General features: G+C 41.2%; 7 non-coding genes across 7 annotated transcripts; all 7 read right to left on the reverse strand.

Moving 5' to 3' along the window:
• Positions 1-3,208: 3,208 nt before the first annotated feature.
• On the reverse strand, positions 3,209-3,294 carry TRNAY-GUA (transfer RNA tyrosine (anticodon GUA)). The gene is given in 2 exon segments: positions 3,209-3,244; positions 3,258-3,294. It is a non-coding gene; the product is annotated as a tRNA-Tyr (tRNA).
• A 1,736-nt stretch (positions 3,295-5,030) lies between these two features.
• Positions 5,031-5,116, reverse strand: TRNAY-GUA (transfer RNA tyrosine (anticodon GUA)). Its single transcript is given in 2 exon segments — positions 5,031-5,066; positions 5,080-5,116. It is a non-coding gene; the product is annotated as a tRNA-Tyr (tRNA).
• Positions 5,117-7,614: 2,498 nt separating this feature from the next.
• TRNAY-GUA (transfer RNA tyrosine (anticodon GUA)) lies at positions 7,615-7,700 on the reverse strand. The gene is given in 2 exon segments: positions 7,615-7,650; positions 7,664-7,700. It is a non-coding gene; the product is annotated as a tRNA-Tyr (tRNA).
• A 1,159-nt stretch (positions 7,701-8,859) lies between these two features.
• Positions 8,860-8,945, reverse strand: TRNAY-GUA (transfer RNA tyrosine (anticodon GUA)). Its single transcript is given in 2 exon segments — positions 8,860-8,895; positions 8,909-8,945. It is a non-coding gene; the product is annotated as a tRNA-Tyr (tRNA).
• A 2,497-nt stretch (positions 8,946-11,442) lies between these two features.
• TRNAY-GUA (transfer RNA tyrosine (anticodon GUA)) lies at positions 11,443-11,528 on the reverse strand. The gene is given in 2 exon segments: positions 11,443-11,478; positions 11,492-11,528. It is a non-coding gene; the product is annotated as a tRNA-Tyr (tRNA).
• An 8,679-nt stretch (positions 11,529-20,207) lies between these two features.
• On the reverse strand, positions 20,208-20,293 carry TRNAY-GUA (transfer RNA tyrosine (anticodon GUA)). The gene is given in 2 exon segments: positions 20,208-20,243; positions 20,257-20,293. It is a non-coding gene; the product is annotated as a tRNA-Tyr (tRNA).
• Positions 20,294-22,145: 1,852 nt separating this feature from the next.
• TRNAY-GUA (transfer RNA tyrosine (anticodon GUA)) lies at positions 22,146-22,231 on the reverse strand. The gene is given in 2 exon segments: positions 22,146-22,181; positions 22,195-22,231. It is a non-coding gene; the product is annotated as a tRNA-Tyr (tRNA).
• Positions 22,232-22,283: the final 52 nt, after the last annotated feature.

Here is a 22,283-nt window from a genome sequence, read left to right on the forward strand (position 1 = left end):
ACCAGCAACCTAAGGATGCCTGTTTTACCATTACAGTCCTCCGCTCTACCAACTGAGCTATCGAAGGCTTGGCAAATCAACTCTAGCAAACTCAATACGAGCTTCCACTTCAACCGTCGACTTGTAAACATCTCTTGCAATTCGTGCAAAATACTACAAATTTGGCTTGTGAGGTTCCCGAATTGAGTAAAAGCACATCAGTTCCCAATTAAAAAAATGACCCCCTCCGCAGTCTCCCGCATGTTACTGACCACCATACTAAGGGGGAAAAGTTGAAAGGCGGCACCTCACAGGCCATCTCCTCAGAGTATTCAGCCGCGTTGGGCCTTGACAATATTTTAATATCTTGGATGGTGTATAGTGTTCTCCCATTTCCCTTGAGAAATCAACATTGTCAAGGGGATTCTGCTGTTTTGTCAGTTCATAGCAAGAGATGGGGATCCAAAACACCTCACAGGAAACCAGCGAAGATTCGTGTTGGACAGAAAAATAACATGGTCACAGCCTCAAAGCAAAAGGCATCTATTTTCAGTGATGAAATATAATATAATTATAAATTGTCTGTTATTTTACTTTCCAAGTATTTTACTTTCCAAGTATTCAATAAAATGTGCATTTGGCAAAAGTCCTGCGAGCCGGATTTGAACCAGTGACCTAATGATGCCTGTTTTACCACTACAGTCCTCCGCTCTACCAACTGAGCTATCGAAGGCTTGGCAAATCAGTCTCTAGCAAACTCAATACGAGCTTCCACTTCAACCGTCGACTTGTAAACATCTCTTGCAATTCGTGCAAAATACTACAAATTTGGCTTGTGAGGTTCCCGAATTGAGTAAAAGCACATCAGTTCCCAATTTAAAAAATGACCCCCTCCGCAGTCTCCCGCATGTTACTGACCACCATACTAAGGAGGAAAAGTTGAAAGGCGGCGCCTCACAGGCCATCTCCTCAGAGTATTCAGCCGTGTTGGGCCTTGACAATATTTTAATATCTTGGATGGTGTATAGTGTTCTCTCATTTCCCTTGAGAAATCAAGATTGTCAAGGGGATTCTGCTGTTTTGCCAGTTCATAGCAAGAGATGGGGATCCAAAACACCTCACAGGAAACCAATGAAGATTGGTGTTGGACAGAAACATAACGTGGCGACAGCCTCAAAGCAAAAGGCATCTATTTTCAATGATGAAATATAATATAATTATAAATTGTCTGTTATTTTATTTTCCAAGCATTTTACTTTCCAAGTATTCAATAAAATTTGCATTTGGCAAAAGTCCTTCAATCTGCATTTGAACCAGCGACCTAAGGATGCCTGTTTTACCACTACAGTCCTCTGCTCTACCAACTGAGCTATCGAAGGCTTGGCAAACCAGGCTCTAGCAAGCTCAATACGAGCTTCCACTTCAACCGTCGACATTCAAACATCTCTTGCAATTCGTGCAAAATACTACAAATTTGGCTTGTGAGGTTCCCGAATTGAGTAAAAGCACATCAGTTCACAATTAAAAAAATGACCCCCTCCGCAGTCTCCCGCATGTTACTGACCACCATACTAAGGGGGAAAAGTTGAAAGGCGGCGCCTCACAGGCCATCTCCTCAGAGTATTCAGCCGTGTTGGGCCTTGACAATATTTTAATATCTTGGATGGTGTATAGTGTTCTCTCATTTCCCTTGAGAAATCAAGATTGTCAAGGGGATTCTGCTGTTTTGCCAGTTCATAGCAAGAGATGGGGATCCAAAACACCTGACAGGAAACCAATGAAGATTCGTGTTGGACAGAAAAATAACGTGGCCACAGCCTCAAAGCAAAAGGCATCTATTTTCAGTAATGAAATATAATATAATTATAAATTGTCTGTTATTTTACTTTCCAAGTATTTTACTTTCCAAGTATTCAATAAAATGTGCATTTGGCAAAAGTCCTTTGGCCGGATTTGAACCAGCTACCTAAGGATGCCTGTTTTACCATTACAGTCCTCCGCTCTACCAACTGAGCTATCGAAGGCTTGGCAAATCAACTCTAGCAAACTCAATACGAGCTTCCACTTCAACCGTCGACTTGTAAACATCTCTTGCAATTCGTGCAACATACTACAAATTTGGCTTGTGAGGTTCCCGAATTGAGTAAAAGCACATCAGTTCCCAATTAAAAAAATGACCCCCTCCGCAGTCTCCCGCATGTTACTGACCACCATACTAAGGGGGAAAAGTTGAAAGGCGGCACCTCACAGGCCATCTCCTCAGAGTATTCAGCCGCGTTGGGCCTTGACAATATTTTAATATCTTGGATGGTGTATAGTGTTCTCCCATTTCCCTTGAGAAATCAAGATTGTCAAGGGGATTCTGCTGTTTTGTCAGTTCATAGCAAGAGATGGGGATCCAAAACACCTCACAGGAAACCAACGAAGATTCGTGTTGGACAGAAAAATAACATGGTCACAGCCTCAAAGCAAAAGGCATCTATTTTCAGTGATGAAATATAATATAATTATAAATTGTCTGTTATTTTACTTTCCAAGTATTTTACTTTCCAAGTATTCAATAAAATGTGCATTTGGCAAAAGTCCTTCGAGCCGGATTTGAACCAGTGACCTAATGATGCCTGTTTTACCACTACAGTCCTCCGCTCTACCAACTGAGCTATCGAAGGCTTGGCAAATCAGTCTCTAGCAAACTCAATACGAGCTTCCACTTCAACCGTCGACTTGTAAACATCTCTTGCAATTCGTGCAAAATACTACAAATTTGGCTTGTGCGGTTCCCGAATTGAGTAAAAGCACATCAGTTCCCAATTTAAAAAATGACCCCCTCCGCAGTCTCCCGCATGTTACTGACCACCATACTAAGGGGGAAAAGTTGAAAGGCGGCGCCTCACAGGCCATCTCCTCAGAGTATTCAGCCGTGTTGGGCCTTGACAATATTTTAATATCTTGGATGATGTATAGTGTTCTCCCATTTCCCTTGAGAAATCAAGATTGTCAAGGGGATTCTGCTGTTTTGTCAGTTCATAGCAAGAGATGGGGATCCAAAACACCTCACAGGAAACCAACGAAGATTGGTGTCGGACAGAAAAATAACGTGGCCACAGCCTCAAATCAAAAGGCATCTATTTTCAGTGATGAAATATAATATAATTATAAATTGTCTGTTATTTTACTTTCCAAGTATTTTACTTTCCAAGTATTCAATAAAATGTGCACTTGGCAAAAGTCCTTCGAGCCGGATTTGAACCAGCGACCTAAGGATGCCTGTTTTCCCACTACAGTCCTCCGCTCTACCAACTGAGCTATCGAAGGCTTGGCAAATCATTCTCTAGCAAACTTGGCTTGTGAGGTTCCCAAATTGAGTAAAAGCACATCAGTTCCCAATTAAAAAAATGACCCCCTCCGCAGTCTCCCGCATGTTACTGACCACCATACTAAGGGGGAAAAGTTGAAAGGCGACACCTCACAGGCCATCTCCTCAGAGTATTCAGCCGTGTTGGGCCTTGACAATATTTTAATATCTTGGATGGTGTATAGTGTTCTCTCATTTCCCTTGAGAAATCAAGATTGTCAAGGGGATTCTGCTGTTTTGCCAGTTCATAGCAAGAGATGGGGATCCAAAACACCTCACAGGAAACCAATGAAGATTCGTGTTGGACAGAAAAATAACGTGGCCACAGCCTCAAAGCAAAAGGCATCTATTTTCAGTGATGAAATATAATATAATTATAAATTGTCTGTTATTTTACTTTCCAAGTATTTTACTTTCCAAGTATTCAATAAAATGTGCATTTGGCAAAAATTCCTTCGAGCCGGATTTGAACCAGCCACCTAAGGATGCCTGTTTTACCACTACAGTCCTCCGCTCTACCAACTGAGCTATCGAAGGCTAGGCAAATCAGTCTCTAGCAAGCTCAATACGAGCTTCACTTCAACCGTCGACATTCAAACATCTCTTGCAATTCTTGCAAAATACTACAAATTTGGCTTGTGAGGTTCCCGAATTGAGTAAAAGCACATCAGTTCACAATTAAAAAAATGACCCCCTCCGCAGTCTCCCGCATGTTACTGACCACCATACTAAGGAGGAAAAGTTGAAAGGCGGCGCCTCGCAGGCCATCTCCTCAGAGCATTCATCAGTGTTCGGCCATGACAATATTTTAATATCTTGGATGGTGTATAGTGTTCTCTCATTTTCCTTGAGAAATCAAGATTGTCAAGGGGATTCTGCTGTTTTGCCAGTTCATAGCAAGAAATGGGGATCCAAAACACCTCACAGGAAACCAAAGAAGATTCGTGTTGGACAGAAAAATAACGTGGCCACAGCCTCAAAGCAAAAGGCATCTATTTTCAGTGATGAAATATAATATAATTATAAATTGTCTGTTATTTTACTTTCCAAGTATTTTACTTTCCAAGTATTCAATAAAATGTGCATTTGGCAAAAGTCCTTTGAGCCGGATTTGAACCAGCGACGAGCTATCGAAGGCTTGGCAAATCATTCTCTAGCAAACTCAATACGAGCTTCCACTTCAACCGTCGACTTGTAAACATCTCTTGCAATTACTGCAAAATACTACAAATTTGGCTTGTGAGGTTCCCGAATTGAGTAAAAGCACATCAGTTCTCAATTACAAAAATGACCCCCTCCGCAGTCTCCCGCATGTTACTGACCACCATACTAAGGGGGAAAAGTTGAAAGGCGCGCCTCACAGGCCATCTCCTCAGAGTATTCAGCCGTGTTGGGCCTTGACAATATTTTAATATCTTGGATGGTGTATAGTGTTCTCCCATTTCCCTTGAGAAATCAAGATTGTCAAGGGGATTCTGCTGTTTTGTCAGTTCATAGCAAGAGATGGGGATCCAAAACACCTCACAGGAAACCAACAAAGATTGGTTTCGGACAGAAAAATAACGTGGCCACAGCCTCAAAGCAAAAGGCATCTATTTTCAATGATGAAATATAATATAATTATAAATTGTCTGTTATTTTACTTTCCAAGTATTTTACTTTCCAAGTATTCAATAAAATGTGCATTTGGCAAAAGTCCTTCGAGCCGGATTTGAACCAGCGACCTAAGGATGCCTGTTTTATCACTACAGTCCTCTGCTCTACCAACTGAGCTATCGAAGGCTTGGCAAATCATTCTCTAGCAAACTCAATACGAGCTTCCACTTCAACCGTCGACTTGTAAACATCTCTTGCAATTCGTGCAAAATACTACAAATTTGGCTTGTGAGGTTCCCGAATTGAGTAAAAGCACATCAGTTCCCAATTAAAAAAATGACCCCCTCCGCAGTCTCCCGCATGTTACTGACCACCATACTAAGGAGGAAAAGTTGAAAGGCGGCGCCTCACAGGCCATCTCCTCAGAGTATTCAGCCGTGTTGGGCCTTGACAATATTTTAATATCTTGGATGGTGTATAGTGTTCTCTCATTTCCCTTGAGAAATCAAGATTGTCAAGGGGATTCTGCTGTTTTGCCAGTTCATAGCAAGAGATGGGGATCCAAAACACCTCACAGGAAACCAATGAAGATTGGTGTTGGACAGAAACATAACGTGGCGACAGCCTCAAAGCAAAAGGCATCTATTTTCAATGATGAAATATAATATAATTATAAATTGTCTGTTATTTTATTTTCCAAGCATTTTACTTTCCAAGTATTCAATAAAATTTGCATTTGGCAAAAGTCCTTCAATCTGCATTTGAACCAGCGACCTAAGGATGCCTGTTTTACCACTACAGTCCTCTGCTCTACCAACTGAGCTATCGAAGGCTTGGCAAACCAGGCTCTAGCAAGCTCAATACGAGCTTCCACTTCAACCGTCGACATTCAAACATCTCTTGCAATTCGTGCAAAATACTACAAATTTGGCTTGTGAGGTTCCCGAATTGAGTAAAAGCACATCAGTTCACAATTAAAAAAATGACCCCCTCCGCAGTCTCCCGCATGTTACTGACCACCATACTAAGGGGGAAAAGTTGAAAGGCGGCGCCTCACAGGCCATCTCCTCAGAGTATTCAGCCGTGTTGGGCCTTGACAATATTTTAATATCTTGGATGGTGTATAGTGTTCTCTCATTTCCCTTGAGAAATCAAGATTGTTAAGGGGATTCTGCTGTTTTGCCAGTTCATAGCAAGAGATGGGGATCCAAAACACCTGACAGGAAACCAATGAAGATTTGTGTTGGACAGAAAAATAACGTGGCCACAGCCTCAAAGCAAAAGGCATCTATTTTCAGTAATGAAATATAATATAATTATAAATTGTCTGTTATTTTACTTTCCAAGTATTTTACTTTCCAAGTATTCAATAAAATGTGCATTTGGCAAAAGTCCTTTGGCCGGATTTGAACCAGCAACCTAAGGATGCCTGTTTTGCCATTACAGTCCTCCGTTCTACCAACTGAGCTATCGAAGGCTTGGCAAATCATTCTCTAGCAAACTCAATACGAGCTTCCACTTCAACCGTTGACTTGTAAACATCTCTTGCAATTCGTGCAAAATACTACAAATTTGGCTTGTGAGGTTCCCGAATTGAGTAAAAGCACATCAGTTCCCAATTAAAAAAATGACCCCCTCCGCAGTCTCCCGCATGTTACTGACCACCATACTAAGGGGGAAAAGTTGAAAGGCGGCACCTCACAGGCCATCTCCTCAGAGTATTCAGCCGCGTTGGGCCTTGACAATATTTTAATATCTTGGATGGTGTATAGTGTTCTCCCATTTCCCTTGAGAAATCAAGATTGTCAAGGGGATTCTGCTGTTTTGTCAGTTCATAGCAAGAGATGGGGATCCAAAACACCTCACAGGAAACCAACGAAGATTCGTGTTGGACAGAAAAATAACATGGTCACAGCCTCAAAGCAAAAGGCATCTATTTTCAGTGATGAAATATAATATAATTATAAATTGTCTGTTATTTTACTTTCCAAGTATTTTACTTTCCAAGTATTCAATAAAATGTGCATTTGGCAAAAGTCCTTCGAGCCGGATTTGAACCAGTGACCTAATGATGCCTGTTTTACCACTACAGTCCTCCGCTCTACCAACTGAGCTATCGAAGGCTTGGCAAATCAGTCTCTAGCAAACTCAATACGAGCTTCCACTTACACCGTCGACTTGTAAACATCTCTTGCAATTCGTGCAAAATACTACAAATTTGGCTTGTGAGGTTCCCGAATTGAGTAAAAGCACATCAGTTCCCAATTAAAAAAATGACCCCCTCCGCAGTCTCCCGCATGTTACTGACCACCATACTAAGGGGGAAAAGTTGAAAGGCGACACCTCACAGGCCATCTCCTCAGAGTATTCAGCCGTGTTGGGCCTTGACAATATTTTAATATCTTGGATGGTGTATAGTGTTCTCTCATTTCCCTTGAGAAATCAAGATTGTCAAGGGGATTCTGCTGTTTTGCCAGTTCATAGCAAGAGATGGGGATCCAAAACACCTCACAGGAAACCAATGAAGATTCGTGTTGGACAGAAAAATAACGTGGCCACAGCCTCAAAGCAAAAGGCATCTATTTTCAGTGATGAAATATAATATAATTATAAATTGTCTGTTATTTTACTTTCCAAGTATTTTACTTTCCAAGTATTCAATAAAATGTGCATTTGGCAAAAATTCCTTCGAGCCGGATTTGAACCAGCGACCTAAGGATGCCTGTTTTACCACTACAGTCCTCCGCTCTACCAACTGAGCTATCGAAGGCTTGGCAAATCAACTCTAGCAAACTCAATACGAGCTTCCACTTCAACCGTCGACATTCAAACATCTCTTGCAATTCTTGCAAAATACTACAAATTTGGCTTGTGAGGTTCCCGAATTGAGTAAAAGCACATCAGTTCACAATTAAAAAAATGACCCCCTCCGCAGTCTCCCGCATGTTACTGACCACCATACTAAGGAGGAAAAGTTGAAAGGCGGCGCCTCGCAGGCCATCTCCTCAGAGTATTCATCCGTGTTCGGCCATGACAATATTTTAATATCTTGGATGGTGTATAGTGTTCTCTCATTTTCCTTGAGAAATCAAGATTGTCAAGGGGATTCTGCTGTTTTGCCAGTTCATAGCAAGAAATGGGGATCCAAAACACCTCACAGGAAACCAATGAAGATTGGTGTTGGACAGAAACATAACGTGGCGACAGCCTCAAAGCAAAAGGCATCTATTTTCAGTGATGAAATATAATATAATTATAAATTGTCTGTTATTTTACTTTCCAAGTATTTTACTTTCCAAGTATTCAATAAAATGTGCATTTGGCAAAACTCCTTTGAGCCGGATTTGAACCAGCGACGAGCTATCGAAGGCTTGGCAAATCATTCTCTAGCAAACTCAATACGAGCTTCCACTTCAACCGTCGACTTGTAAACATCTCTTGCAATTACTGCAAAATACTACAAATTTGGCTTGTGAGGTTCCCGAATTGAGTAAAAGCACATCAGTTCTCAATTACAAAAATGACCCCCTCCGCAGTCTCCCGCATGTTACTGACCACCATACTAAGGGGGAAAAGTTGAAAGGCGCGCCTCACAGGCCATCTCCTCAGAGTATTCAGCCGTGTTGGGCCTTGACAATATTTTAATATCTTGGATGGTGTATAGTGTTCTCCCATTTCCCTTGAGAAATCAAGATTGTCAAGGGGATTCTGCTGTTTTGTCAGTTCATAGCAAGAGATGGGGATCCAAAACACCTCACAGGAAACCAACGAAGATTGGTTTCGGACAGAAAAATAACGTGGCCACAGCCTCAAAGCAAAAGGCATCTATTTTCAATGATTAAATATAATATAATTATAAATTGTCTGTTATTTTACTTTCCAAGTATTTTACTTTCCAAGTATTCAATAAAATGTGCATTTGGCAAAAGTCCTTCGAGCCGGATTTGAACCAGCGACCTAAGGATGCCTGTTTTATCACTACAGTCCTCTGCTCTACCAACTGAGCTATCGAAGGCTTGGCAAATTATTCTCTAGCAAACTCAATACGAGCTTCCACTTCAACCGTCGACTTGTAAACATCTCTTGCAATTCGTGCAAAATACTACAAATTTGGCTTGTGAGGTTCCCGAATTGAGTAAAAGCACATCAGTTCCCAATTAAAAAAATGACCCCCTCCGCAGTCTCCCGCATGTTACTGACCACCATACTAAGGAGGAAAAGTTGAAAGGCGGCGCCTCACAGGCCATCTCCTCAGAGTATTCAGCCGTGTTGGGCCTTGACAATATTTTAATATCTTGGATGGTGTATAGTGTTCTCTCATTTCCCTTGAGAAATCAAGATTGTCAAGGGGATTCTGCTGTTTTGCCAGTTCATAGCAAGAGATGGGGATCCAAAACACCTCACAGGAAACCAATGAAGATTGGTGTTGGACAGAAACATAACGTGGCGACAGCCTCAAAGCAAAAGGCATCTATTTTCAATGATGAAATATAATATAATTATAAATTGTCTGTTATTTTATTTTCCAAGCATTTTACTTTCCAAGTATTCAATAAAATTTGCATTTGGCAAAAGTCCTTCAATCTGCATTTGAACCAGCGACCTAAGGATGCCTGTTTTACCACTACAGTCCTCTGCTCTACCAACTGAGCTATCGAAGGCTTGGCAAACCAGGCTCTAGCAAGCTCAATACGAGCTTCCACTTCAACCGTCGACATTCAAACATCTCTTGCAATTCGTGCAAAATACTACAAATTTGGCTTGTGAGGTTCCCGAATTGAGTAAAAGCACATCAGTTCACAATTAAAAAAATGACCCCCTCCGCAGTCTCCCGCATGTTACTGACCACCATACTAAGGGGGAAAAGTTGAAAGGCGGCGCCTCACAGGCCATCTCCTCAGAGTATTCAGCCGTGTTGGGCCTTGACAATATTTTAATATCTTGGATGGTGTATAGTGTTCTCTCATTTCCCTTGAGAAATCAAGATTGTTAAGGGGATTCTGCTGTTTTGCCAGTTCATAGCAAGAGATGGGGATCCAAAACACCTGACAGGAAACCAATGAAGATTCGTGTTGGACAGAAAAATAACGTGGCCAAAGCCTCAAAGCAAAAGGCATCTATTTTCAGTAATGAAATATAATATAATTATAAATTGTCTGTTATTTTACTTTCCAAGTATTTTACTTTCCAAGTATTCAATAAAATGTGCATTTGGCAAAAGTCCTTTGGCCGGATTTGAACCAGCAACCTAAGGATGCCTGTTTTGCCATTACAGTCCTCCGTTCTACCAACTGAGCTATCGAAGGCTTGGCAAATCATTCTCTAGCAAACTCAATACGAGCTTCCACTTCAACAGTCGACTTGAAAACATCTCTTGCAATTCGTGCAAAATACTACAAATTTGGCTTGTGAGGTTCCCGAATTGAGTAAAAGCACATCAGTTCCCAATTAAAAAAATGACCCCCTCCGCAGTCTCCCGCATGTTACTGACCACCATACTAAGGGGGAAAAGTTGAAAGGCGGCACCTCACAGGCCATCTCCTCAGAGTATTCAGCCGCGTTGGGCCTTGACAATATTTTAATATCTTGGATGGTGTATAGTGTTCTCCCATTTCCCTTGAGAAATCAAGATTGTCAAGGGGATTCTGCTGTTTTGTCAGTTCATAGCAAGAGATGGGGATCCAAAACACCTCACAGGAAACCAACGAAGATTCGTGTTGGACAGAAAAATAACATGGTCACAGCCTCAAAGCAAAAGGCATCTATTTTCAGTGATGAAATATAATATAATTATAAATTGTCTGTTATTTTACTTTCCAAGTATTTTACTTTCCAAGTATTCAATAAAATGTGCATTTGGCAAAAGTCCTTCGAGCCGGATTTGAACCAGTGACCTAATGATGCCTGTTTTACCACTACAGTCCTCCGCTCTACCAACTGAGCTATCGAAGGCTTGGCAAATCAGTCTCTAGCAAACTCAATACGAGCTTCCACTTACACCGTCGACTTGTAAACATCTCTTGCAATTCGTGCAAAATACTACAAATTTGGCTTGTGAGGTTCCCGAATTGAGTAAAAGCACATCAGTTCCCAATTTAAAAAATGACCCCCTCCGCAGTCTCCAGCATGTTACTGACCACCATACTAAGGGGGAAAAGTTGAAAGGCGGCGCCTCACAGGCCATCTCCTCAGAGTATTCAGCCGTGTTGGGCCTTGACAATATTTTAATATCTTGGATGGTGTATAGTGTTCTCTCATTTCCCTTGAGAAATCAAGATTGTCAAGGGGATTCTGCTGTTTTGCCAGTTCATAGCAAGAGATGGGGATCCATAACACCTCACAGGAAACCAATGAAGATTGGTGTTGAACAGAAATATAACGTGGCCACAGCCTCAAAGCAAAAGGCATCTATTTTCAGTGATGAAATATAATATAATTATAAATTGTCTGTTATTTTACTTTCCAAGTATTTTACTTTCCAAGTATTCAATAAAATGTGCACTTGGCAAAAGTCCTTCGAGCCGGATTTGAACCAGCGACCTAAGGATGCCTGTTTTACCACTACAGTCCTCCGCTCTACCAACTGAGCTATCGAAGGCTTGGCAAATCATTCTCTAGCAAACTTGGCTTGTGAGGTTCCCAAATTGAGTAAAAGCACATCAGTTCCCAATTAAAAAAATGACCCCCTCCGCAGTCTCCCGCATGTTACTGACCACCATACTAAGGGGGAAAAGTTGAAAGGCGACACCTCACAGGCCATCTCCTCAGAGTATTCAGCCGTGTTGGGCCTTGACAATATTTTAATATCTTGGATGGTGTATAGTGTTCTCTCATTTCCCTTGAGAAATCAAGATTGTCAAGGGGATTCTGCTGTTTTGCCAGTTCATAGCAAGAGATGGGGATCCAAAACACCTCACAGGAAACCAATGAAGATTCGTGTTGGACAGAAAAATAACGTGGCCACAGCCTCAAAGCAAAAGGCATCTATTTTCAGTGATGAAATATAATATAATTATAAATTGTCTGTTATTTTACTTTCCAAGTATTTTACTTTCCAAGTATTCAATAAAATGTGCATTTGGCAAAAATTCCTTCGAGCCGGATTTGAACCCCGCTCTACCAACTGAGCTATTGAAGGCTAGGCAAATCAGTCTCTAGCAAGCTCAATACGAGCTTCCACTTCAACCGTCGACATTCAAACATCTCTTGCAATTCTTGCAAAATACTACAAATTTGGCTTGTGAGGTTCCCGAATTGAGTAAAAGCACATCAGTTCCCAATTTAAAAAATGACCCCCTCCGCAGTCTCCCGCATGTTACTGACCACCATACTAAGGGGGAAAAGTTGAAAGGCGGCGCCTCACAGGCCATCTCCTCAGAGTATTCAGCCGTGTTGGGCCTTGACAATATTTTAATATCTTGGATGGTGTATAGTGTTCTCTCATTTCCCTTGAGAAATCAAGATTGTCAAGGGGATTCTGCTGTTTTGCCAGTTCATAGCAAGAGATGGGGATCCATAACACCTCACAGGAAACCAATGAAGATTGGTGTTGAACAGAAATATAACGTGGCCACAGCCTCAAAGCAAAAGGCATCTATTTTCAGTGATGAAATATAATATAATTATAAATTGTCTGTTATTTTATTTTCCAAGTATTTTACTTTCCAAGTATTCAATAAAATTTGCATTTGGCAAAAGTCCTTCGATCCGGATTTCAACCAGCGACCTAAGGATGCCTGTTTTACCACTACGGTCCTCAGCTCTACCAACGGAGCTATCGAAGGCTTGGCAAATCAGTCTCTAGCAAGCTCAATATGAGCTTCCACTTCAACCGTCGACTTGTAAACATCTCTTGCAATTCGTGCAAAATACTACAAATTTGGCTTGTGACGTTCCCGAATTGAGTAAAAGCACATCAGTTCCCAATTAAAAAATGACCCCCTCCGCAGTCTCCCGCATGTTACTGACCACCATACTAAGGGGGAAAAGTTGAAAGGCGGCGCCTCACAGGCCATCTCCTCAGAGTATTCAGCCGTGTTGGGCCTTGACAATATTTTAATATCTTGGATGGTGTATACTGTTCTCTCATTTCCCTTGAGAAATCAAGATTTGCAAGGGGATTCTGCTGTTTTGCCAGTTCATAGCAAGAGATGGGGATCCAAAACACCTCACAGGAAACCAATGAAGATTCGTGTTGGACAGAAAAATAACGTGGCCACAGCCTCAAAGCAAAAGGCATCTATTTTCAGTGATGAAATATAATATAATTATAAATTGTCTGTTATTTTACTTTCCAAGTATTTTACTTTCCAAGTATTCAATAAAATGTGCATTTGGCAAAAATTCCTTCGAGCCGGATTTGAACCCCGCTCTACCAACTGAGCTATTGAAGGCTAGGCAAATCAGTCTCTAGCAAGCTCAATACGAGCTTCCACTTCAACCGTCGACATTCAAACATCTCTTGCAATTCTTGCAAAATACTACAAATTTGGCTTGTGAGGTTCCCGAATTGAGTAAAAGCACATCAGTTCACAATTAAAAAAATGACCCCCTCCGCAGTCTCCCGCATGTTACTGACCACCATACTAAGGAGGAAAAGTTGAAAGGCGGCGCCTCGCAGGCCATCTCCTCAGAGTATTCATCAGTGTTCGGCCATGACAATATTTTAATATCTTGGATGGTGTATAGTGTTCTCTCATTTTCCTTGAGAAATCAAGATTGTCAAGGGGATTCTGCTGTTTTGCCAGTTCATAGCAAGAAATGGGGATCCAAAACACCTCACAGGAAACCAAAGAAGATTCGTGTTGGACAGAAAAATAACGTGGCCACAGCCTCAAAGCAAAAGGCATCTATTTTCAGTAATGAAATATAATATAATTATAAATTGTCTGTTATTTTACTTTCCAAGTATTTTACTTTCCAAGTATTCAATAAAATGTGCATTTGGCAAAAGTCCTTTGAGCCGGATTTGAACCAGCGACGAGCTATCGAAGGCTTGGCAAATCATTCTCTAGCAAACTCAATACGAGCTTCCACTTCAACCGTCGACTTGTAAACATCTCTTGCAATTCGTGCAAAATACTACAAATTTGGCTTGTGAGGTTCCCGAATTGAGTAAAAGCACATCAGTTCCCAATTAAAAAAATGACCCCCTCCGCAGTCTCCCGCATGTTACTGACCACCATACTAAGGAGGAAAAGTTGAAAGGCGGCGCCTCACAGGCCATCTCCTCAGAGTATTCAGCCGTGTTGGGCCTTGACAATATTTTAATATCTTGGATGGTGTATAGTGTTCTCTCATTTCCCTTGAGAAATCAAGATTGTCAAGGGGATTCTGCTGTTTTGCCAGTTCATAGCAAGAGATGGGGATCCAAAACACCTCACAGGAAACCAATGAAGATTGGTGTTGGACAGAAACATAACGTGGCGACAGCCTCAAAGCAAAAGGCATCTATTTTCAATGATGAAATATAATATAATTATAAATTGTCTGTTATTTTATTTTCCAAGCATTTTACTTTCCAAGTATTCAATAAAATTTGCATTTGGCAAAAGTCCTTCAATCTGCATTTGAACCAGCGACCTAAGGATGCCTGTTTTACCACTACAGTCCTCTGCTCTACCAACTGAGCTATCGAAGGCTTGGCAAAACAGGCTCTAGCAAGCTCAATACGAGCTTCCACTTCAACCGTCGACATTCAAACATCTCTTGCAATTCGTGCAAAATACTACAAATTTGGCTTGTGAGGTTCCCGAATTGAGTAAAAGCACATCAGTTCACAATTAAAAAAATGACCCCCTCCGCAGTCTCCCGCATGTTACTGACCACCATACTAAGGGGGAAAAGTTGAAAGGCGGCGCCTCACAGGCCATCTCCTCAGAGTATTCAGCCGTGTTGGGCCTTGACAATATTTTAATATCTTGGATGGTGTATAGTGTTCTCTCATTTCCCTTGAGAAATCAAGATTGTTAAGGGGATTCTGCTGTTTTGCCAGTTCATAGCAAGAGATGGGGATCCAAAACACCTGACAGGAAACCAATGAAGATTCGTGTTGGACAGAAAAATAACGTGGCCACAGCCTCAAAGCAAAAGGCATCTATTTTCAGTAATGAAATATAATATAATTATAAATTGTCTGTTATTTTACTTTCCAAGTATTTTACTTTCCAAGTATTCAATAAAATGTGCATTTGGCAAAAGTCCTTTGGCCGGATTTGAACCAGCGACCTAAGGATGCCTGTTTTGCTGTTACAGTCCTCCGTTCTACCAACTGAGCTATCGAAGGCTTGGCAAATCATTCTCTAGCAAACTCAATACGAGCTTCCACTTCAACCGTCGACTTGTAAACATCTCTTGCAATTCGTGCAAAATACTACAAATTTGGCTTGTGAGGTTCCCGAATTGAGTAAAAGCACATCAGTTCCCAATTTAAAAAATGACCCCCTCCGCAGTCTCCCGCATGTTACTGACCACCATACTAAGGGGGAAAAGTTGAAAGGCGGCTCCTCACAGGCCATCTCCTCAGAGTATTCAGCCGTGTTGGGCCTTGACAATGTTTTAATATCTTGGATGGTGTATAGTGTTCTCTCATTTCCCTTGAGAAATCAAGATTGTCAAGGGGATTCTGCTGTTTTGCCAGTTCATAGCAAGAGATGGGGATCCAAAACACCTCACAGGAAACCAATGAAGATTCGTGTTGGACAGAAAAATAACGTGGCCACAGCCTCAAAGCAAAAGGCATCTATTTTCAGTGATGAAATATAATATAATTATAAATTGTCTGTTATTTTACTTTCCAAGTATTTTACTTTCCAAGTATTCAATAAAATGTGCATTTGGCAAAAATTCCTTCGAGCCGGATTTGAACCAGCGACCTAAGGATGCCTGTTTTACCACTACAGTCCTCTGCTCTACCAACTGAGCTATTGAAGGCTAGGCAAATCAGTCTCTAGCAAGCTCAATACGAGCTTCCACTTCAACCGTCGACATTCAAACATCTCTTGCAATTCTTGCAAAATACTACAAATTTGGCTTGTGAGGTTCCCGAATTGAGTAAAAGCACATCAGTTCACAATTAAAAAAATGACCCCCTCCGCAGTCTCCCGCATGTTACTGACCACCATACTAAGGAGGAAAAGTTGAAAGGCGGCGCCTCCCAGGCCATCTCCTCAGAGTATTCATCAGTGTTCGGCCATGACAATATTTTAATATCTTGGATGGTGTATAGTGTTCTCTCATTTTCCTTGAGAAATCAAGATTGTCAAGGGGATTCTGCTGTTTTGCCAGTTCATAGCAAGAAATGGGGATCCAAAACACCTCACAGGAAACCAAAGAAGATTCGTGTTGGACAGAAAAATAACGTGGCCACAGCCTCAAAGCAAAAGGCATCTATTTTCAGTGATGAAATATAATATAATTATAAATTGTCTGTTATTTTACTTTCCAAGTATTTTACTTTCCAAGTATTCAATAAAATGTGCATTTGGCAAAAGTCCTTTGAGCCGGATTTGAACCAGCGACGAGCTATCGAAGGCTTGGCAAATCATTCTCTAGCAAACTCAATACGAGCTTCCACTTCAACCGTCGACTTGTAAACATCTCTTGCAATTCGTGCAAAATACTACAAATTTGGCTTGTGAGGTTCCCGAATTGAGTAAAAGCACATCAGTTCCCAATTAAAAAAATGACCCCCTCCGCAGTCTCCCGCATGTTACTGACCACCATACTAAGGAGGAAAAGTTGAAAGGCGGCGCCTCACAGGCCATCTCCTCAGAGTATTCAGCCGTGTTGGGCCTTGACAATATTTTAATATCTTGGATGGTGTATAGTGTTCTCTCATTTCCCTTGAGAAATCAAGATTGTCAAGGGGATTCTGCTGTTTTGCCAGTTCATAGCAAGAGATGGGGATCCAAAACACCTCACAGGAAACCAATGAAGATTGGTGTTGGACAGAAACATAACGTGGCGACAGCCTCAAAGCAAAAGGCATCTATTTTCAATGATGAAATATAATATAATTATAAATTGTCTGTTATTTTATTTTCCAAGCATTTTACTTTCCAAGTATTCAATAAAATTTGCATTTGGCAAAAGTCCTTCAATCTGCATTTGAACCAGCGACCTAAGGAAGCCTGTTTTACCACTACAGTCCTCTGCTCTACCAACTGAGCTATCGAAGGCTTGGCAAACCAGGCTCTAGCAAGCTCAATACGAGCTTCCACTTCAACCGTCGACATTCAAACATCTCTTGCAATTCGTGCAAAATACTACAAATTTGGCTTGTGAGGTTCCCGAATTGAGTAAAAGCACATCAGTTCACAATTAAAAAAATGACCCCCTCCGCAGTCTCCCGCATGTTACTGACCACCATACTAAGGGGGAAAAGTTGAAAGGCGGCACCTCACAGGCCGTCTCCTCAGAGTATTCAGCCGCGTTGGGCCTTGACAATATTTTAATATCTTGGATGGTGTATAGTGTTCTCCCATTTCCCTTGAGAAATCAAGATTGTCAAGGGGATTCTGCTGTTTTGTCAGTTCATAGCAAGAGATGGGGATCCAAAACACCTCACAGGAAACCAACGAAGATTCGTGTTGGACAGAAAAATAACATGGTCACAGCCTCAAAGCAAAAGGCATCTATTTTCAGTGATGAAATATAATATAATTATAAATTGTCTGTTATTTTACTTTCCAAGTATTTTACTTTCCAAGTATTCAATAAAATGTGCATTTGGCAAAAGTCCTTCGAGCCGGATTTGAACCAGTGACCTAATGATGCCTGTTTTACCACTACAGTCCTCCGCTCTACCAACTGAGCTATCGAAGGCTTGGCAAATCAGTCTCTAGCAAACTCAATACGAGCTTCCACTTACACCGTCGACTTGTAAACATCTCTTGCAATTCGTGCAAAATACTACAAATTTGGCTTGTGAGGTTCCCGAATTGAGTAAAAGCACATCAGTTCCCAATTTAAAAAATGACCCCCTCCGCAGTCTCCCGCATGTTACTGACCACCATACTAAGGGGGAAAAGTTGAAAGGCGGCGCCTCACAGGCCATCTCCTCAGAGTATTCAGCCGTGTTGGGCCTTGACAATATTTTAATATCTTGGATGGTGTATAGTGTTCTCTCATTTCCCTTGAGAAATCAAGATTGTCAAGGGGATTCTGCTGTTTTGCCAGTTCATAGCAAGAGATGGGGATCCATAACACCTCACAGGAAACCAATGAAGATTGGTGTTGAACAGAAATATAACGTGGCCACAGCCTCAAAGCAAAAGGCATCTATTTTCAGTGATGAAATATAATATAATTATAAATTGTCTGTTATTTTATTTTCCAAGTATTTTACTTTCCAAGTATTCAATAAAATTTGCATTTGGCAAAAGTCCTTCGATCCGGATTTCAACCATCGACCTAAGGATGCCTGTTTTACCACTACAGTCCTCAGCTCTACCAACTGAGCTATCGAAGGCTTGGCAAATCAGTCTCTAGCAAGCTCAATATGAGCTTCCACTTCAACCGTCGACTTGTAAACATCTCTTGCAATTCGTGCAAAATACTACAAATTTGGCTTGTGACGTTCCCGAATTGAGTAAAAGCACATCAGTTCCCAATTAAAAAATGACCCCCTCCGCAGTCTCCCGCATGTTACTGACCACCATACTAAGGAGGAAAAGTTGAAAGGCGGCGCCTCACAGGCCATCTCCTCAGAGTATTCAGCCGTGTTGGGCCTTGACAATATTTTAATATCTTGGATGGTGTATAGTGTTCTCTCATTTCCCTTGAGAAATCAAGATTGTCAAGGGGATTCTGCTGTTTTGCCAGTTCATAGCAAGAGATGGGGATCCAAAACACCTCACAGGAAACCAATGAAGATTCGTGTTGGACAGAAAAATAACGTGGCCACAGCCTCAAAGCAAAAGGCATCTATTTTCAGTGATGAAATATAATATAATTATAAATTGTCTGTTATTTTACTTTCCAAGTATTTTACTTTCCAAGTATTCAATAAAATGTGCATTTGGCAAAAATTCCTTCGAGCCGGATTTGAACCAGCGACCTAAGGATGCCTGTTTTACCACTACAGTCCTCCGCTCTACCAACTGAGCTATTGAAGGCTAGGCAAATCAGTCTCTAGCAAGCTCAATACGAGCTTCCACTTCAACCGTCGACATTCAAACATCTCTTGCAATTCTTGCAAAATACTACAAATTTGGCTTGTGAGGTTCCCGAATTGAGTAAAAGCACATCAGTTCACAATTAAAAAAATGACCCCCTCCGCAGTCTCCCGCATGTTACTGACCACCATACTAAGGAGGAAAAGTTGAAAGGCGGCGCCTCGCAGGCCATCTCCTCAGAGTATTCATCAGTGTTCGGCCATGACAATATTTTAATATCTTGGATGGTGTATAGTGTTCTCTCATTTTCCTTGAGAAATCAAGATTGTCAAGGGGATTCTGCTGTTTTGCCAGTTCATAGCAAGAAATGGGGATCCAAAACACCTCACAGGAAACCAAAGAAGATTCGTGTTGGACAGAAAAATAACGTGGCCACAGCCTCAAAGCAAAAGGCATCTATTTTCAGTGATGAAATATAATATAATTATAAATTGTCTGTTATTTTACTTTCCAAGTATTTTACTTTCCAAGTATTCAATAAAATGTGCATTTGGCAAAAGTCCTTTGAGCCGGATTTGAACCAGCGACGAGCTATCGAAGGCTTGGCAAATCATTCTCTAGCAAACTCAATACGAGCTTCCACTTCAACCGTCGACTTGTAAACATCTCTTGCAATTACTGCAAAATACTACAAATTTGGCTTGTGAGGTTCCCGAATTGAGTAAAAGCACATCAGTTCTCAATTACAAAAATGACCCCCTCCGCAGTCTCCCGCATGTTACTGACCACCATACTAAGGGGGAAAAGTTGAAAGGCGCGCCTCACAGTCCATCTCCTCAGAGTATTCAGCCGTGTTGGGCCTTGACAATATTTTAATATCTTGGATGGTGTATAGTGTTCTCCCATTTCCCTTGAGAAATCAAGATTGTCAAGGGGATTCTGCTGTTTTGTCAGTTCATAGCAAGAGATGGGGATCCAAAACACCTCACAGGAAACCAACGAAGATTGGTTTCGGACAGAAAAATAACGTGGCCACAGCCTCAAAGCAAAAGGCATCTATTTTCAATGATGAAATATAATATAATTATAAATTGTCTGTTATTTTACTTTCCAAGTATTTTACTTTCCAAGTATTCAATAAAATGTGCATTTGGCAAAAGTCCTTCGAGCCGGATTTGAACCAGCGACCTAAGGATGCCTGTTTTATCACTACAGTCCTCTGCTCTACCAACTGAGCTATCGAAGGCTTGGCAAATCATTCTCTAGCAAACTCAATACGAGCTTCCACTTCAACCGTCGACTTGTAAACATCTCTTGCAATTCGTGCAAAATACTACAAATTTGACTTGTGAGGTTCCCGAATTGAGTAAAAGCACATCAGTTCCCAATTAAAAAAATGACCTCCTCCGCAGTCTCCCGCATGTTACTGACCACCATACTAAGGAGGAAAAGTTGAAAGGCGGCGCCTCACAGGCCATCTCCTCAGAGTATTCAGCCGTGTTGGGCCTTGACAATATTTTAATATCTTGGATGGTGTATAGTGTTCTCTCATTTCCCTTGAGAAATCAAGATTGTCAAGGGGATTCTGCTGTTTTGCCAGTTCATAGCAAGAGATGGGGATCCAAAACACCTCACAGGAAACCAATGAAGATTGGTGTTGGACAGAAACATAACGTGGCGACAGCCTCAAAGCAAAAGGCATCTATTTTCAATGATGAAATATAATATAATTATAAATTGTCTGTTATTTTATTTTCCAAGCATTTTACTTTCCAAGTATTCAATAAAATTTGCATTTGGCAAAAGTCCTTCAATCTGCATTTGAACCAGCGACCTAAGGATGCCTGTTTTACCACTACAGTCCTCTGCTCTACCAACTGAGCTATCGAAGGCTTGGCAAACCAGGCTCTAGCAAGCTCAATACGAGCTTCCACTTCAACCGTCGACATTCAAACATCTCTTGCAATTCGTGCAAAATACTACAAATTTGGCTTGTGAGGTTCCCGAATTGAGTAAAAGCACATCAGTTCACAATTAAAAAAATGACCCCCTCCGCAGTCTCCCGCATGTTACTGACCACCATACTAAGGGGGAAAAGTTGAAAGGCGGCGCCTCACAGGCCATCTCCTCAGAGTATTCAGCCGTGTTGGGCCTTGACAATATTTTAATATCTTGGATGGTGTATAGTGTTCTCTCATTTCCCTTGAGAAATCAAGATTGTTAAGGGGATTCTGCTGTTTTGCCAGTTCATAGCAAGAGATGGGGATCCAAAACACCTGACAGGAAACCAATGAAGATTTGTGTTGGACAGAAAAATAACGTGGCCACAGCCTCAAAGCAAAAGGCATCTATTTTCAGTAATGAAATATAATATAATTATAAATTGTCTGTTATTTTACTTTCCAAGTATTTTACTTTCCAAGTATTCAATAAAATGTGCATTTGGCAAAAGTCCTTTGGCCGGATTTGAACCAGCAACCTAAGGATGCCTGTTTTGCCATTACAGTCCTCCGTTCTACCAACTGAGCTATCGAAGGCTTGGCAAATCATTCTCTAGCAAACTCAATACGAGCTTCCACTTCAACCGTCGACTTGTAAACATCTCTTGCAATTCGTGCAAAATACTACAAATTTGGCTTGTGAGGTTCCCGAATTGAGTAAAAGCACATCAGGTCCCAATTAAAAAAATGACCCCCTCCGCAGTCTCCCGCATGTTACTGACCACCATACTAAGGGGGAAAAGTTGAAAGGCGGCACCTCACAGGCCATCTCCTCAGAGTATTCAGCCGCGTTGGGCCTTGACAATATTTTAATATCTTGGATGGTGTATAGTGTTCTCCCATTTCCCTTGAGAAATCAAGATTGTCAAGGGGATTCTGCTGTTTTGTCAGTTCATAGCAAGAGATGGGGATCCAAAACACCTCACAGGAAACCAACGAAGATTCGTGTTGGACAGAAAAATAACATGGTCACAGCCTCAAAGCAAAAGGCATCTATTTTCAGTGATGAAATATAATATAATTATAAATTGTCTGTTATTTTACTTTCCAAGTATTTTACTTTCCAAGTATTCAATAAAATGTGCATTTGGCAAAAATTCCTTCGAGCCGGATTTGAACCAGCGACCTAAGGATGCCTGTTTTACCACTACAGTCCTCCGCTCTACCAACTGAGCTATCGAAGGCTAGGCAAATCAGTCTCTAGCAAGCTCAATACGAGCTTCCACTTCAACCGTC

Source organism: Ambystoma mexicanum, chromosome 1p (genome assembly GCF_040938575.1).
Source record: "Ambystoma mexicanum isolate Mex_15411 chromosome 1p, UKY_AmexF1_1, whole genome shotgun sequence".
NCBI lineage: Eukaryota > Metazoa > Chordata > Amphibia > Caudata > Ambystomatidae > Ambystoma > Ambystoma mexicanum.